The sequence below is a fragment of the Terrapene carolina genome, unplaced genomic scaffold (genome assembly GCF_002925995.2).
Source record: "Terrapene carolina triunguis isolate 2854851 unplaced genomic scaffold, T_m_triunguis-2.0 Scaffold66, whole genome shotgun sequence".
Lineage (NCBI taxonomy): Eukaryota > Metazoa > Chordata > Testudines > Emydidae > Terrapene > Terrapene triunguis.
In genome coordinates this window covers 36,062,453-36,079,608 of record NW_020664417.1, presented here as the reverse complement: position 1 = coordinate 36,079,608, position 17,156 = coordinate 36,062,453, and positions in this window count along the sequence as shown.

The following is a 17,156-nucleotide window of genomic DNA, read 5'->3' as shown; positions in this document are numbered from 1 at the left end:
AGAACTTCTTTCTACAAAACCCTTTCCCCCGACCTATCTCTCCTTTTTGTTTTGTTTTGCCCCAGTTCTCTGGGGATAAAGGCTGGAGTATATGTCTGGTTTGGATGGTGGCGGTAGAACTCACGAAGTTGCAGTGTCACTTCTTCAAATGAGAGCAAGTTGACAGCTCTAAACTTAGCCTATGATTGTGCCTGTGTTGACAGAGAATGATTGGTCCTTGCTCTTGTTGATAGCTTTAAACTATATGTAATTTTAGTTAATTTGGAAAGCAACTAGATAACACTATTTAAGATGAGGAATAAGGGTCAATGTAGTTTTTATAATTAAAAGGGACTTTAATTAAAGAAGACTTTAACAACAACAAACTTAGTCCATTTCTTGGCCTGACATTTTCCTAGATCTCCCTTGCTGCTAGTAGGAACACTTCTATTGCAGTAACAGTTTTTTCTATCAGTACATAGCTTCTCTTTCTAGAACTTACAATTAAATTAAATTTTTCTGTTCAGTGTATTGTCAAGCAGGATGGAGAGGTCAAAATTCAAGACTGACTTCAAAAGGAGGAACAATTAAAATAGAGGTAATGAGCAGTAAGGGTAAAAGCATTTGTTCAAAACAAATCTGTCAAAACTGTACAAAAGTACATAAAAAAGGGTTCATTAACATATAAGCATTTAATAGTTCAGTTTTCTCTGGCTGAGGGATAGAGTGAAGGGCCGGACTTTGACCTACTGTTTTTCTTCATGTGTTTGCACAGCCCATGGTAATGAGTTTTCCCCTCAAATAAATGGGGATTTATATTGACCATAGTCAAAGAAGTGTGAGTTTAGTCATTGAAACATTAATTCAGTTGTATTAATTACAGAGTATTCAATAGTTACCAAATCAAAACAAGTAGAGTGATTGAGAGGTCAGAGAGTGATTTGAGGAGACAGGTCCTGTGTAAGCTACAATTCTGAGTCAGGGAACCTGATTATAACTATTCCAATCTGTCGTGCAGATGGGATTTTAATCTGATTATATAACCTGGTATTACAGAACATGGTTAAGGTCCCACCTAGACTGGATTTGAAACTGTTGTAATAATCACATAACTGAAATTCAGTTGGGCCTGTAGACATGTCAATTACATGGAAGGAATGTGTCAAAGACTGAAGGAGAGTTAATAGAAAACAGTTAGGAAGCTATGGTTTAGTCAGTCTAGTGGGCTGATATAAGGCTGGGAGTCAAAAGACTTGGGCTTTATTCTATATTCTGCCACTCTGTGGACTTGGGCAAGTCACTTAACTTTTCTGTGCATCAGTTATCTCATCTTTAATATGGGGATAATAAAGGTTACATTTGTAAAGAAGTTTGAGCACAGAAAGCCCCTCATTAAGGAAAAAAAAGGAATGTATAGGATAGCAAGCATATAAGGATAATAAGGATAAGGGTGGGTTCCAGGAATCCTCCCTTAGCAAATTTTGGGATACTAATTGCAATTTCTTGCATTTTAGACTGTGTTCCACAATAAGTGGCCAGTATGCCATGGTGCTGAACTCAGTTGCTTCATGAGCATGGAGAGGTTCAGTCACGTTCAACAGTGGTTGAGGGTGTGGGTAATACTCTCTGACACCTGTTCTCAGACATGGTGGAAAAATCAAATCTAGCATAGTCATTATTACTCTGCATGGTTTTGCCTATGTTCATTGCCAAACCATATCTGAAACTGATTTAGCTGTAACAGTGTTTAAAATTATTTCAACTTGGAGTCCCAATCCATCAGTAAGCTCCATATGGCTGGACTCATGAGCCTGCGTGGAACTCACTTACCCTTGACCGATGACCCTCAACCGAATGCTGTCATACAGAAGCCACCTGAGCAAGATAGCTGCAAAGGTCAAGACATGCAACAACCTTGTCAGCAAACTGTCTGGTTCTTTATGGGGAGCGGGTGCTCCAACACTAAGGACCTCAGCCCTTGCCATCTGGTATTTAGTAGTAGAGTACTGTGCACCAGTATGGAGTCAGTTGACACACACCAAGCTTGTTGATGTGCAACTCAACTCAACAATGCGCATTATCACAGGAATTCTCTGACCCACTCATCTTCCATGACTTCCAGTTCTGAGGCACATTGCTCCCCCTTACATCAGGAGAGATTGCAGCTGGCGAGCTGCTTGAGAATGTATGTTCAATGACCCCTTTAACCCACCAGCTACACGTCTTCCATTGCAACACCATGGTGGTTGAGGCTGCCATGAAAGGATGTGACAGCAGAGTCCCTGTGGTGGGAAGACTGGTACTTAATACCAACCACCAATCAGTTCCTCATCATAGACCCTACTGCTCACCTTTCAGCTTCGACCTGCCATATTGTCAATGGGTCCTTCTTAAGTGATTCCAAACTGGGCAAAGACTTTGTACAGGCAACCGGCACCATTGGGGTCTTTGAGACAATCCACGCTGTAGCTGTGATGCAGATCAAACGATACATATTGTTGAGGAATGCCCACTAACCAAATTCAACGATGGTTTCCGAGAGCTCCACTTGGCCACTAAGAACGCTATTGCTTGGCTCTGTGAATACTCAAATGCTAAATAAATAAATCAGTGAAGCTCGTTGCAGGATTAGGGCTTTGGTTTTCAAACATTTCAAAGTTTAGCGTAGACAGTGTCAAGAGGGATTCCATTAGATAAAAGTTGGTCCAAGTTTAAAATTTTATAAAATTATAATCTTTTGCAATACTTGAGACCAATAGTAATATTTCCATGTAATTTTAAAAAACCCCGGGGAAATTTTTTTTAAATAAACATCCTTAGCAAATTGTACATAGCAAACACTGCAGCAATCTGCTAATGCATAGAAATTGAATAGAAACAAGACTGAACTGGATGAGCCTGATTGGATAGTTCACTGCTCACAGGTACACTGCGGCACCTGCACCACACCCCTCTGAGTTCAGTGTTGTTCTGCAGGGTAGCAGGGGCAAGGTGAGTTGCAGGGCTGAATCTTAAGATGATACTGCTATCACAGGCAAGGAAATTTGTTTTTGTAAAAATATATTATTTTTAACCTGACAGGATACCCTTTTAAACAACTGGAGATTAACGTCTTCCCTTTTTAGGTCCTGGAAAGTTTATTCTTTGGAAGCCCACTCATACATTATGCTGCACCTAAAGGTGCCACAGAATGTTACTGGAGGGTGAAACCAGCCTATTGGAGAGTGGTTAGGGTAGGAAGGGAAATCAGAGACGTTTATTTTTGGATACATTATTTATTGCATTTGTTTTATTTTCTAGTATTGAGATTATAAAATTGATTTTTTTTAAACTCACTCCAAATACTTAAAAAAAATAAAATAATGCAGGGTCCTATGGTGACCTGTGGTACGTGACATGACAGCATTGAGTGGAGTGTCAGCTGTAGTTTAGTCTTAATGGGCTCTGAAACAAAAAAGTAAGTTTATAGACTGAATTCCCTTTTGATGTAGGGCATTCAGTACCTAACACTTAACTTTTGCTGAAGTAGTTTTAAAATATTAAGTGCCATCCCTTCTGCGCCATCACATTCCCTTCCTCCTTCCCATCCCTCCCCTCCTCAGTGGGCTCTCCTTCCTCTAACTTTTGAACCCCTGATCTTTCTCCCAAGTGAAACCTGTCTAAGCATAGGGCCCAGTCCCCAAGGTGAAATAACCCTTAGCACTTGTCTACACACAGTTTTTGTGCCACTTTCACTATATAGGTTTGAAACCAGTATAGTTAAAGCTGTACAGCCTTCCAGTGTGAAAAATTTAGCATATACAGGTGCAGATACCAGTATATCTTATTCCTGTATAATTTAGCTATTATTGTTAAAATAATCCACATCCTTATCTAAAATAGTTAAATTGTTACAATAAAAATGTGTGTAAACCAGGGCTTTGTGAGTGATCCAGTTGATCTGATGTGTTCCTTTTTGTTAGTCCTCTGCCTTATATTTTGTAGGTTAACAGTGTTTATGTAAGATATGGTTTTATTAAAAGATTGAAAGCTGTAAACAAGGTCCAAAAATAAACATTGTATTTTAAGAATAATCTAGGTGTTACAGGATTAAAACTGATAAGCCTGAGTACTGTAAAACCTTGGAAGAGTTGTGTACATACCCATTACTATTTGTAGCAATTCAGTCTTTGAATGTGCCATTATATTTTGTCAAAACAGGCTCCAAGGTCCTGCTAGTAAGTGGCTTCATTTTTATGTGCAGAGAAGAGTAAAATAGTTATCAGTTGGTGTAAAAAAAAAAAAAATGAGGAAAAGTCACATGCAAGCAAAATATTGTTGGTTGGAAACTAATTGAATGCAAAAGTGTCGCAATTAAATTTTGTATTAATAAAGGATGACAAATTACTTTGCTTTATGAAGCAGATATAGAAGCTAAGGGGTGTATTTTCAAACATAACGCCACACAAATATGTGGGCAAACCTCCAAATTTGCATAGGGTGTCCAGGCTAAATTTGATATATTCTCACCCTCAGAGCCTCCAAAGTGAAAGATTACTTGATGCACATCCATTGATATTACAGTGCAGGATTTTGAGGTTACTATTTCAATGGTCATTTGCCTATCTGTTGTTTTCCTTGACATTTTGTTACATACTGTTATGTTCATCCTAAGGCCACGTAGAGTCACAGAAGAATACCAGAGAAGACTATTCTCTCCATTTCTTTCAATTACAGGGAAACACTATCTGGAGCATATGGTGAAAATACTACTCTAAGTTTTGTTATAGTAACACAATATAATTTGGCTGTTAATATTCAATATAAGGTACAACAAAGTCTCAGTCCAGCACTCTTCTTTTTTTCATTCCTGCTCCCTTTTTTCAAAAAAGTTCCTATCACAGCTATTTTGCTAGTAATGGAAACCCTACCATATCTTCCCAGCAAATATTTGCAGGTCTTGACTTGGATGCATTTTCAAACACTGCAAAAACCAGCTGTGCTTCACAACATTTCGTTTAGCTGCCAATAATCTACAATGTGGATTTTGTTCTTTTGAAACCAAGATAAATAAATTCACAATTGACACACTGTCCTCAGCTTACCCACTCTGGTTAGGTGTTTCCTCATACTAATGCATGACATCCCACCTTTGCAATTTTATCCTAGAGGTCACAAAAAAAAAAGTGATGATCCTATGTACCTTTATGACATCTTGAAATGTAGATTTTCCTTGCCCAAAATAAAGTGGGAAACTTTTGTATCCTTCAATGTAAGTATTACAAGATAAATTATAACTGCATTGCAGAAATTATGATTGCATCTCTATATCTGATCGTACTCACACTGAAGTTAATGGTAATATCCATGGACTTCAACAGGAAGTCCATTCCCCTTCTCTGCCTAGGCATAGTAGAATTTATTAAGTATAGAGTATTACATTTAGGGATTAATTTACTTAAAGATAAGTTAGGTTCTGTTTATGAAAAGCTTAACAAAACACAATATTTGTTGAAATAGTTTCATGAAAGTAAGATAAAGTGATTAAAATTGTTTGTTTTGTTTAGATTTAAATATTTCCCGTTAGTGTTTTGCTGCAGTGGGAGTTCTGGCTGAATAAGAGGTGCCAGATTGGACCCTAATCCAAAGAGAAATGTAGTTTTTATAAAATTATTTCAGCTTTAATATTCTAATCTATAAGTAACTGATAAAGAAATTTGTCTTTTTAAAGTATGGTTTCTATTGTGATAATAACCTTTAAATGAAAGGATTGGGGGGGGGGGGGAAGGAAGATGATGGAAGGCTTTGCACATTTACTACAAAGTCCAGAGTCCAATAATATTTAAGGAGCATTGATAGGGGACCATGTCTTCATATGTTTGTACAATGCCTACCTTTATTTTTTTATGCTCTTTGATCTAAAGTGTCATCTCTTTATTAGATACATAGAGTTGCCAATTCTCATGAGCCATATCTTAAAGCCCCACCTTGCATAGACAGGTGATTATGTGAGAGTCTCCGTTTTCTTTCTCTCTCTCTTTTTTTAAAGTAAGTTTCTAGCCGTCATGATTGCAAAGGAAAGCAGGGCCAAAGATTATGCCAATGGCTCAAAAACCAGAAAGCAAACAAAAAGAAATCCAACTGTTTATTATTATTTTTAAATGTCATGATTTTTAAGTCAATCTCATGTATGCTTGGGTTAGGAATACTGTTATTATAGACAACATGTTTGGGGCCTGGTCCTGCAAATCAGATCAGTGGGGCTCTGCAGCGGCACAGAGAATCTGGTTGTAGGATCTGGCCTTAGAAGGCATTCAAATACATTTAAGGATATATATTTTGTATTAGTTATATATTTATTAGCATAACTAAAACAATAAAATGCAGCATTATATTCTTTTCTGTTATGTATATTTACTGTATGTGATGGACTTGTATCTTTACTGAATGTAGTCTTTACTACTACTATTTGGTAACGGCTAATAGGGTAGTCATGGTCCTGTGCCATCAATAGTTAATATTTCCAAAGCTCTTTGAACATACAGTGTTGAGGTGCTAATTATCATCAATATAAAATTCATAGCCAGGAAAATCATATAATCTAGTCTAAACCTATGAAACAGAAAACACCTGATCCAACAATTAAAAAAACCAACTATTCATCAAGACAGTTTCTCTCTTAAAGGTTTAAGTCCATGTTTGAAGGCTCACAGGTTGTACAATCTAGTTCTTTCACTACGGGGTGAAGATCCCTGTCTCTTCAGAGGCCCCCCTATCAGCCCCCTTCTTCCGGGTACCCAAGAACTGCATTATAGAGCTCCTTGTTTTTCTGCCATTTACATGATTGGACCCCTTTACCCCTATTTCATAACCCCGCTTTATACGTAGAGGTGAGCAAAGAGTTTACTCCCTGCTTGTTGTGTTCAGCTCGGGCTTCTGTCTAATGTAACATATATGGTCAGGTTCTCTTTGTGCAAGCTTGGCCCCTATGAGGTGAGGATTAACCCTGAAGGTGTTTATTGCCACACTTGGTTAAGATTTTCCATCAGAGTCTTGGGGGTAAGCTATGGATTGCTACCGAAGCTTCATAGTAACCCCTAAGGTGTTGTGATGAAGGTGTGCTCCCCCAGTTGTCCTGGCCACACCCTCTTCTCAGCTAGCACTGCCACATTTCAGGCTGAATTGGCCCGTTGGCGCCTTCCCAGCAGACAAGAGGTTCTAGGTACATTTCAGCTCCACAAACTCACCCTGATGGTCTTCTGCCTGGGGATCTCCAATACCTGGCTTTATCTGGGCTACATCTGGCCCACAGTGTCCACAATATCAAGGGATGGTATTTTCAGAAGACCCTAAATCACTTAGGACTGCACAATGCCTATTGAAAGTTAGAGGGATTTGTGCTCCTAAGCCACTTTGCTATTTTGAATATCTAATCCAAACTATTTGTTGGGCTAGCTGTCAACCATTTGTTTTCACATGGAAGGGGGATGTTATATGTGGTGTATAGTTTAAAAAAATGAATGTATGATACAAATAAAATAGTGTCTCTACAGAGTGCTATGGACACACAAGTTTTGATCCTTTAAAACTACCAATTCAGTTACTTTACTGTAGTACATAGCACAGCAAAACAATATTAAAATTGTAAAAAAGTGACCACTGATTTGATTTTTCCTCCTTCCACGTAGAAGGTCAAGATGTCATCGGGCATTATAAGCTCTGTTCCAAGCTCCTTGAGATGGCAGGAAGCGATAATATGGTACAGGCACTACAGTCAGCCAGCGGGGGAGTGAGAATTGCACGTCATTCTCCAATGCCCTCCTCTGACTGACTGAAAGAGTGGCAAGGGTAGGGTCCAGAGGGAGAAGTGTCCATCTCTCTCTTCATTAGGGGACAGTCACTGTAATGTACTAGTGCAGTGAGAGAAATCAGGACAAAAAAACCCCATACTAAATACATAAACCAACATTACTGTAATGTTAGCTCATCAACTATTCCTATACTGTATTACAGATAGGACACGGGCAACAGCTACACAAGAGTATGAAAACAATTACTAGACCCCTGTTAATCTATGGATTGAGCCTACCAGCCAGGGTGAAAGATACCTGTGCTGCCATATACCAAGCCATTCCTCAATCGGCCCCCTTTATGCTTCTCTATTGAGAGTGTCTATACACCATTTTTCATGTAGAATGGAGTCCTACCTCAGTCAACATACACTTCAGGAGATGTACACATTCCCTATGTGCATAAATACACCTTTGGACATTTACCCCTGCAGGAAAATTTTAATCAGTGAAGCTGAAAGCACTGTGTCCAGAACAGGATGATGATAAAAACATTTAGGCAACCTTAACCATAGCTAGGGATCAACCTAGGGTAAAGAACAAACAACTGTAGCCTGGAATAAAATTGGGGAATGTCCATATCAGCCTTTACAAACATATTGTTAAAAAAAAAGAAAGGGCTAATGAAGACAAGCTTCAGACAGAATGGATACACTAGATATGTCTTTACTGCAGAGTTAGCCTGAGCTCTTTCCATGATGATGCCCTTAACCCCCGCCTCCACTCCCATCCACACATAGAATTCTCTCACCCAAGTTTAGCGGTACTTTCAAGCCATGCTAGCTGGCTCAGCTGAGCAAAGGGGTTAGAGTCAAGGTTTCATGGTCACTTGGGCTGATAACCCACCCACTTTTCAGTGCTGACACAGGCTAAATCACTCAAGTGCTATAGTCTTCTAGTGCCTTTCCACAATTCCTCCCTTGTGCCTAGAAGGACAAAAAAGTTCTCCTACAATTAAATGGGGAAGAATCATAGAGCAGCACGTGGAAGTACAGCACCAGTGAGGCCAGAGTAATTCAGGTATGGCATTGCAATGTTACAGCTCACCCAGGCTAGGCTAACCTGGGTGCTGATCACCCAGGCTAATCCTGCAGTTAAGACATAAGAAATATAGGGAACGCTATATAGGGTGAGTGGTTACAGACCCTTGGCTTTGCTATACTCATGGTGAGAGTGTATTCTGCTGTAACTACACTTTCTTATGTTATTGCTTACTTATTAAAGGTCAGTTAATCTAATTAAAATTATTAAATCAAGCATATGCTTTCTTACCTTTCATCAGTGTCTCATATACAGATGACATTTTAAATAACATTCATACATGTTATTTTAGGGTTGGTCTACATTAGAGTTAGGTCAATGTAAAGCAGCGTACATGGACCTAATTATCAGTGTACACACTACAGCTATGTTCCAGCTGATATAAGGGCTTGTCTACACTACCGCGTGGGGTCGATTTAAGATACGCACCTTCAGCTACGTGAATAGCATACCTGAAGTTGACGTACTTAGATCTACTTACCGCGGTGTCTTCAGTGCGGTAAGTCGACAGCTGACGCTTTCCCTTCGACTCCACTTGCACTCCTCGTTCTGGTGGAGTACCCAAGTCGATGCGAGAGCATTCAGCAGTTGATTTATCGCGTCTATACTAGACGCGATAAATCGACCCCCCCACTGGCTCGATCGCTGCCCGCCAATCCAGCGGGTAGCGTAGATAAGCCCTAAGTGCCCTACTACACTGACATAACTCCACCTCCACAAGAGGCATAGGGCTGTGTTGGTGTAGTTAGGGCGACCTAGTGTCTGGTAGACACTGCATTACTTACATCCCCTGTTGACTGTCATTCTTGTCAATTTCACAACTCCATGCTGGAGCCGTGAAATTGACAAGAAAGCCGGGGTGGTGGTGGGTGTGACCTTGTGCAGTCTATATGGTTTTATAAAAACTTGATAAGTCAATATAATGTAACTGGGATAGTTTTAGAGAAAATACGGTAATAAGTGAATGTAACGTAACTGGGATATGCTTCATGCAAAAGGTCTCTTGTAAGGTATCATTACAAAGCTTATAATCTACTGAGTATGATCATCTGATTTGTATAAATGTACCACTCTTGTATCTAAAACTAGAAATATAAAATGTAACTCTGAGGGCCTATTGTAATTACGTAAAGTGTGGGCCATTAATGCTGGTTTGGAATCTTGATGACTCCCATTGTCTGCAGATGGCTGTTTACCTGTGAGTCTCCCTGTATATGTGTGTGCTGGCAAGTGAGTAATGAAGTCTTGCAGTGACATGTGATCATGTCACATGAACTGGAATCCATCTTTAACCTGGTGCTTTTCCAGTGAGGGGGGGTGGAAACCCAGAGGGACAAAGGGTTCCCGCCTTATGCAAAAGATATATAAAGGGGTGGAACAGAAGAGAGGGGGAGAGAAGGCATCATGAAGAATCCCCTAGCTACCACCTGAGCTGCAACAAGAGCTGTACCAGGGCAAAGAATTGTGCCCAGGCCTGGAAGGTGTCCAGTCTGAGAAAAAGCTTACTGAAGCATCTCTGAGGGTGAGATTATCTGTATTCAGTTTGATTAGGCATAGATTTGCGCATTTTATTTTATTTTGCTTGTGACTTACTTTGTTCTGTCTGTTACTACTTGGAACCACTTAAATCCTACTGTCTGTGTTTAATAAAATCACTTTTTATTTAGTAATTTACTCAGAGTATGTATTAATACCTGGGGGAGCAAACAACTGTGCATATCTCTCTATCAGTGTTACAGAGGGCGAACAATTTATGAGTTTGCCCTGCATAAGCTTTATGCAAGGTAAAACGGATTTATCAGGGTTTAGACCCCATTGGGAGTTGGGCATCTGAGTGCTAAAGACAAGCACACTACTGTGAGCTGTTTTTAGGTAAACTTGCAACTTTGGGACAAGTGATTCAGACCCTGGGTTTCTGTCTGGAGCCAGACCGGAGTGTCTGGTTCAGCAAGACAGGGTGCTGGAGTCCTGAGCTGGCAGGGAAAACAGATGCAGGGGTAGTCTTGGCACATCAGGTGGCAGCTCCCAAGGGGGGTTCTGTGATCCAACCCGTCACAGTGGGCTCCAGCTAGAGCAGAGGTGGGCAAACTATGGCCCGCGGGCTCTCAGTCCCCAACACTGCCCCCATCAGTCAGTGGAAGCTCTCCTAGTGAGGATGCACACCACCGATTGGAGGGTAATGGGGTGGCTGTAAAGGAGCAATTACTGCGGTGGCTGTAAATCAAATTACCATAGGTTGACTTAAGTTTGTAGTGTAAATATGCCCTTAGACATTGATTAAGTGGGCTTAGGAGTTCTCTTATGATTCAGTCTAGTTCTTCACAAATCCATAGACTGACATAGCCAGGCGCTCACTTTCATAGATTCCAAGGCGCAAAAGGGACCACTGTGATCATCTAGCTTGATCATCCTGTATAACAGAAGCCATAGAATCAGAGAAGTGTAGGCCTGTAAGGGACCTCAGTAGGTTATCTAGTGCAGTCCCCTGTACTTAAGGCAGGACTAAGTAATAACTAGACCATAGAACTCTCCCAAAATAACTCCTAGTGAATGTCTTTTAGAAAAACATCCACTCTTGATTTAAAAATTGTCAGCGATATAGAATCCACCATGATCCTTGGCACACCGTTCCAATGACTAATTGCTCTCCCCCTTAAAAAAATATGCCTTATTTCCAGTCTGAATTTGTCTAGCTTCAACTTCCAGCCATTGGATCATGTTATATCTTTCTTGGCTAGACTGAAAAACCCATTATTAAATATTTGTTCTTCCTATAGATGCTTATAGACTGTAATCCTTCACCTTCTCTTTGTTAAGCTAAATAGATTGAGTTATTTGAGCTTATCACTATAAGGCATGTGTACTAATCCTTTAACCATGTCATGGCTCTTCTTTGAATCATCTCCAATTTATCAGCTTCTTTGCCTCTTATTTGCTTGCCCTGATGATCATTAATAAGGAGACACCAGATGATGTACCTGCATGGACATCGGTAAACACATCTACTATATGCAATTAGAGCTAGGAAAAAATTTTCAGACAACAGTTTATTCACCAAAGAAATACAGTTTCAGGTCAACTGAAACTATTTGCAAGTTTGGATCCAACAAGAAATAGTTACAAATGAAAAAAAGAAAAAAGATAAAGTCTAAGTGTTTTATTTTGACATTTTCTAAACAAAACGTTTTCTTTTCAAAAGTATTGTTTGCTTAGAAATGTAGATAGATTTTAAGAAACAAAAGAAGGGTAATACACCCCCAAGCCCTCCTCCCCCAAAATTAATTTAGACAATGTCTACACTACACACCTTGCAGCGGCACAGCTGTACAACTGCAGCTGTGCTGCAGGGTCTCTTGTATAACTGCTTTATGCAGGCAGGAGAGCTATTCCTCCGGCGTAATTAAACCACCCCCAATAAGCAGCAGTAGCTATGTCAGCAGGAGCCACTCTCCTGCCAACATATCGCTGTCCACACCCTTGACCGACAAAAGTTTTGCTGACAAAAGTGCTAGTGTAGACAAAGCTTTAGAGACAAACTAAATGTTTCAGAAGAGTGTTTGAGTATAAGCACTCTTGTGTAACAGTGTTCTAAATAGCCTGAAGTTTAGATATGAGCAACTTTGGAATGCCATAGAGAAAGGAATCCGATTAATAAGGTGTGAAGTGGCAAATATGGCTTAATGATTCAACAGTTTGTTGACAGTAGATGTTGGCTATTCTGACAAGGAGATAGGTATGCCTATAGAGTATGCGATGCAAGGTGCAAAGAAGAGCTTGGGCTAAAAAATGGGGTCAGTTTGAAAGTGAGATGGGTAAGCTGATAGAATTTCACTTACTAAAATGCAGGATTTCCTTGATGAAGTTTGATTGGAGAAAGTTAAGATTAGTTTTGAAGTTTTGAAGAAAGGCAGTATCATGGACCCGCATATGCGCCGTTTGACCTTGTGGTTAGAGCCAGAGCCCAGCCTAGTGGTTAGAGCCAAGAACAGGAACCCGGAGACTAGCTGAGTGTCAGAGCCAGAGCCAGAGCCAGGAACCATGCAAGGGAGCAGAGCTACAGCAGACTGAAGTGGGACAGGAACCAGGCAGGAGCAGATCTGGAGCAAGGCTGGGAACAAGACAAGAGTACAGCTAGAAAGAGGAAGGCGCAGGAGAGATTACAGCTGCAGTCATAAGCGTTGAGCAGCTGGTGACCTACCCCGATGCTGAACTTAAATCCAGACCTATTGACTCCTTGCAGCCTAGTAGGCAGGCCAACCTATAAGGAAATGAGCTGGGCTCATTAACTGGCCTGTGGGCTGAACCAGCTAGCACCAGGCTCAGCTGTGGGCACTTAAGCCCATAGTTTCCAACAGGCAAACAGAGAAATTCACAAAACTTTTGTCCTTCTGTTGGGCACCAGCATGATGTGCTGTCTATTTTCCCATCAATGCAAGTGTGGAATTTTCTGATGACTTCAGGTCTGCAGCTTCCCTGAGAGACATTTTCTTTTAAATGTTCTTCTCCATGAAAAAAAACCAAAACACAGATATGTATCTAATAAGCCTGACTAGCTTATAGGTTAATGAGACCTGTTTGATCATCATATTTTGAAAAAGATCTACTTGCTGTTGCTGTCTAAGATCTGGCAAAGGAACTATGTATGTACGTATGTATTTACAGTGCATTCATCACTGTGGCATTTGAGCACCTCACAGTGATTACACAAAGTAAACAAATAGATCCTTGGTTCTCTTCCCCATTCCACTACTATCTATTCGCAGTTTTAGGGAGAAATGGGAGTCAGGTTCACATTCTTTAAAAGTCTTATCTGTTCTCCAACAAGTTAAATTCCTCTTTAAAACAACCTTCCTCATTATTATAAAACACTTACATAGTTCTATAAATTTACACAGTGCATAATACATGCAAGACACACATCCTTATCCAGAAGTCTTTCTGGGAAACTATTATTTCATATTATTAATTGATAGAAAATTAAGTAAAATCCATGGATTTTAGAGATTGAGTATAGATACTAAATATTTCTGATATTTTGTTTTAGTATTATCCAATATAATGCATTGTGTTAATACACACATGTATTTTATATATATTTTAAATGCACAAACAAAAGGGTTATTTGCCAACAGTCAGAGAACAAAACTTTTTCCGCAGAGCCACCTTGAGCCATATCTCTGTGCTCCAGAAATGTCCTTGCATGACTCCTACACCACCCGTTATGAGGTATAGAATCAGAATCAGAAGGTTAGAAGGGACCGCAAGGGTCATCTAATTTAACCCTTGTATGGGCAACAAAGGCCAATTCCAGCAATTCTTTGCAACTGATGACAACCTCTGCCAGATCTAAATGGTTTAAGGACTTTTACACCACTAAGGAATAGGTCAGTATTGAGCCCAACATCTCCAAGAGTATTACATGCTTTAACAGGGAACAGGTCACCAAACCAGCTCAGCTCTTTTGGTTGGAGTGAAAGTAGATGGTCCTCTCCCTTTTTGTGGTTACTAGCAGTTAACATTGTCAATTCTCACAATATTCCTTTTCTTAACGTCTCAGCTCTTGGAGTCATGTGATTATTCAAGAATCTCAGTTTTCATTTAAATAAAAAAGGCAGTTTCTAGCCCTCCCCGTTGTAAAGAAAGGCTTGAAAACATGAACCCTTTAAGGCAAATCAGAAGGCAAACCTTTAAATCAGAAGGCAAACCTTCCCCTCACCCCTTTTAACATTTCATCATTTGTAAGACAATCATGATTTGGGGTGGCGGTGATGTATGATTTTTTGAACACTTGGGTTTGGCAAAACTGCGCACCGATACTAGTCTGTCCAGGTGCTCAAGCTACACAAGGGCTGGGATTGTGACTACAGTCTCCTTGCCTCCCTCTCAGTATTAGAATAATAATAAAGAGCCCTATTAGAATAAATGAGAATCATTTATATTCATTTATAATTTTTCAACAGAGAAAAATTAGAAGAAAAATTGTAAACATAGTGTAAATAGCAAAACTACTATTTTCTTGTTGAATGGAATTCGAAAAAAGTTCAGTTAAATATAGATAGAACAATCATTGTGACTAAGAACAGCTGGTGTTCCTAATATTATCCGTGTTAGCACGAATATAGATTTGTTGTATTCATTTCCTATCATATGACCACTTCAGTTTCACTCGGCTCTGCAGCTGTTCTTAAGAGTGTCTACTGTAGGTTGTCTTTATTTCAGATATTTGGTACACAGCAAAGTCAAAACAACTCACTGAACTTTAGAACTAGTGTGACAACTATACCTCTGTTTTAAGATAGAGCAACAGTAAGAGCTGCTTAACTGGTTATGCAGGCTTTGCATAACATGTGCAGTAAGCATGTGATTTTGTGAGGGAGAACATTGTTTGTTCAGAATAATACATTAAAGATAGAGAGATATTCCTGTTTTATAGAGTGGGTCAAAAATGGAATAGTTTTCACAATTTTTTTTTACCTCTTTCCTTCAAAAGTTTGACATATTTTTTTCAAAATTAGGAGTTTTTAAAATTTGAGCAGCTGTACTATATTACCTAATTTGATCAAACTCAAATACAGAGAAAGTACATACTTACAATCTCAAAGGTACAGTAAATTATTCAGTTTTTTTATTTCATTGGGTCAACTGTTAAGATAGCTCTGGTTTTTAAAAATGATGACGTCTCAAACATAATTAATACTACAGATGCTGGTATGGAATAGGTCAAAATTATACATGGTTTCTTCCTTTCTGTTGTAGAATTTTTAAGTCATAGTCTAATAAAGGGGTATCATGGGGTGCACAGCTGGCCCCTCTTCTTCAGGGTCCGGTTGCCCTCCCAAATAAGTCCAGGGAGATTTCAGCTCTGTGCAACACCTGTGTCCGTTATTCTTTAAATGTTTTCCCACCACCAGTATCCAACTATATACAATCCTTACAGGTTTCTCGCCTACTGCAGGCTAGGTCAGTAACCAGCTAGAGGGCTTCTACCTCCCTCCCTGACCTCTCTCTCTGGCTGCCTCCTTCCTTCTGCCTCCTTCCCAGCCTTTGTAGCTCCTGCCTATCAGGTTGGCAGGTGTTGCCAATCGCCAGGCAGACATAAGGCTTTTCAACCAGCCCCAATCTATCTACCTTGATTGGGGCTGGCATGGTAGGGGTTGATTAGGTGTGTTTACAGCAGCACCCTGCCACAGCGCAAGTAGAGTAGGGGCGTTAGGGAACGAGAGCTGAGGAAGCGCTACATTGATGACATCTTCATCATCTGGACCCATGGAAAAGAAGCCCTTGGGAGACAGGCCAGTCCTCGCTTGCAGACAGCCCCCTAACCTGAAGCAAATACTCACCAGCAACCACACACCATACAACAAAAACACTAACCCAGGAACCTACCCTTGCAACAAAGCCCATTGCCAACTCTGTCCACATATCTATTCAAGGGACACCATCATAGGACCTAATCACATCAGCCACACCATCAGAGGCTCGTTCACCTGCAAATCTACCAATGTGATATATGCCCTCATGTTCCAACAATGCCCCTCTGCCATGTACATTGGCCAAACCGAACAGTCTCTATGCAAAAGAATAAATGGACAAAAATCAGATGTCAAGAATTATAACATTCAAAAACAGAGAACACTTCAACCTTCCTGGTCACTCAATTACAGACCTAAAAGTCGCAATTCTTCAACAAAACTTCAAAAACAGACTTCAACGAGAAACTGCAGAACTGGAATTAATTTGCAAACTGGACACCATTAAATTAGGCTTGAATAAAGACTGGGAGTGGATAGGTCATTACACAAAGTAAAAACTATTTCCCCAGGCTAATTTTTCCCCTACTGTTACTCACACCTTCTTGTCAACTGTTTGAAATGGGCCATCCTGATTATCACTACAAAAGGTTTTTTTATTCCTGCTGATAATAGCCCACCTTAATTGATTAGTCTCCTTAGAGTTGGTATGGCAAAACCCATTTTATCATGTTCTCTGTGTATATATATCTTCCTACTGTATTTTCCACTGCATGCATCCAATGAAGTGGGTTTTAGCCCACGAAAGCTTATGCCCAAATAAATTTGTTAGTCTCTAAGGTTCCACAAGTACTCCTCGTACTTTTTACAAAAATTGTTGTTAGCGTTAAGTTTGCTCAAGTGCATTTCCTTTCAATGCAATCAACAAAAATCAAGTTAAGGCAACATTTTTCAACTGTAACATATAACCAACCACCAGGGCCGGCTCCAGCATTTCTGCCGCCCCAAGCAAAAAAAAAAAAAAAGCCGCGATCGCGACCGGTGGCGGCAATTGAAA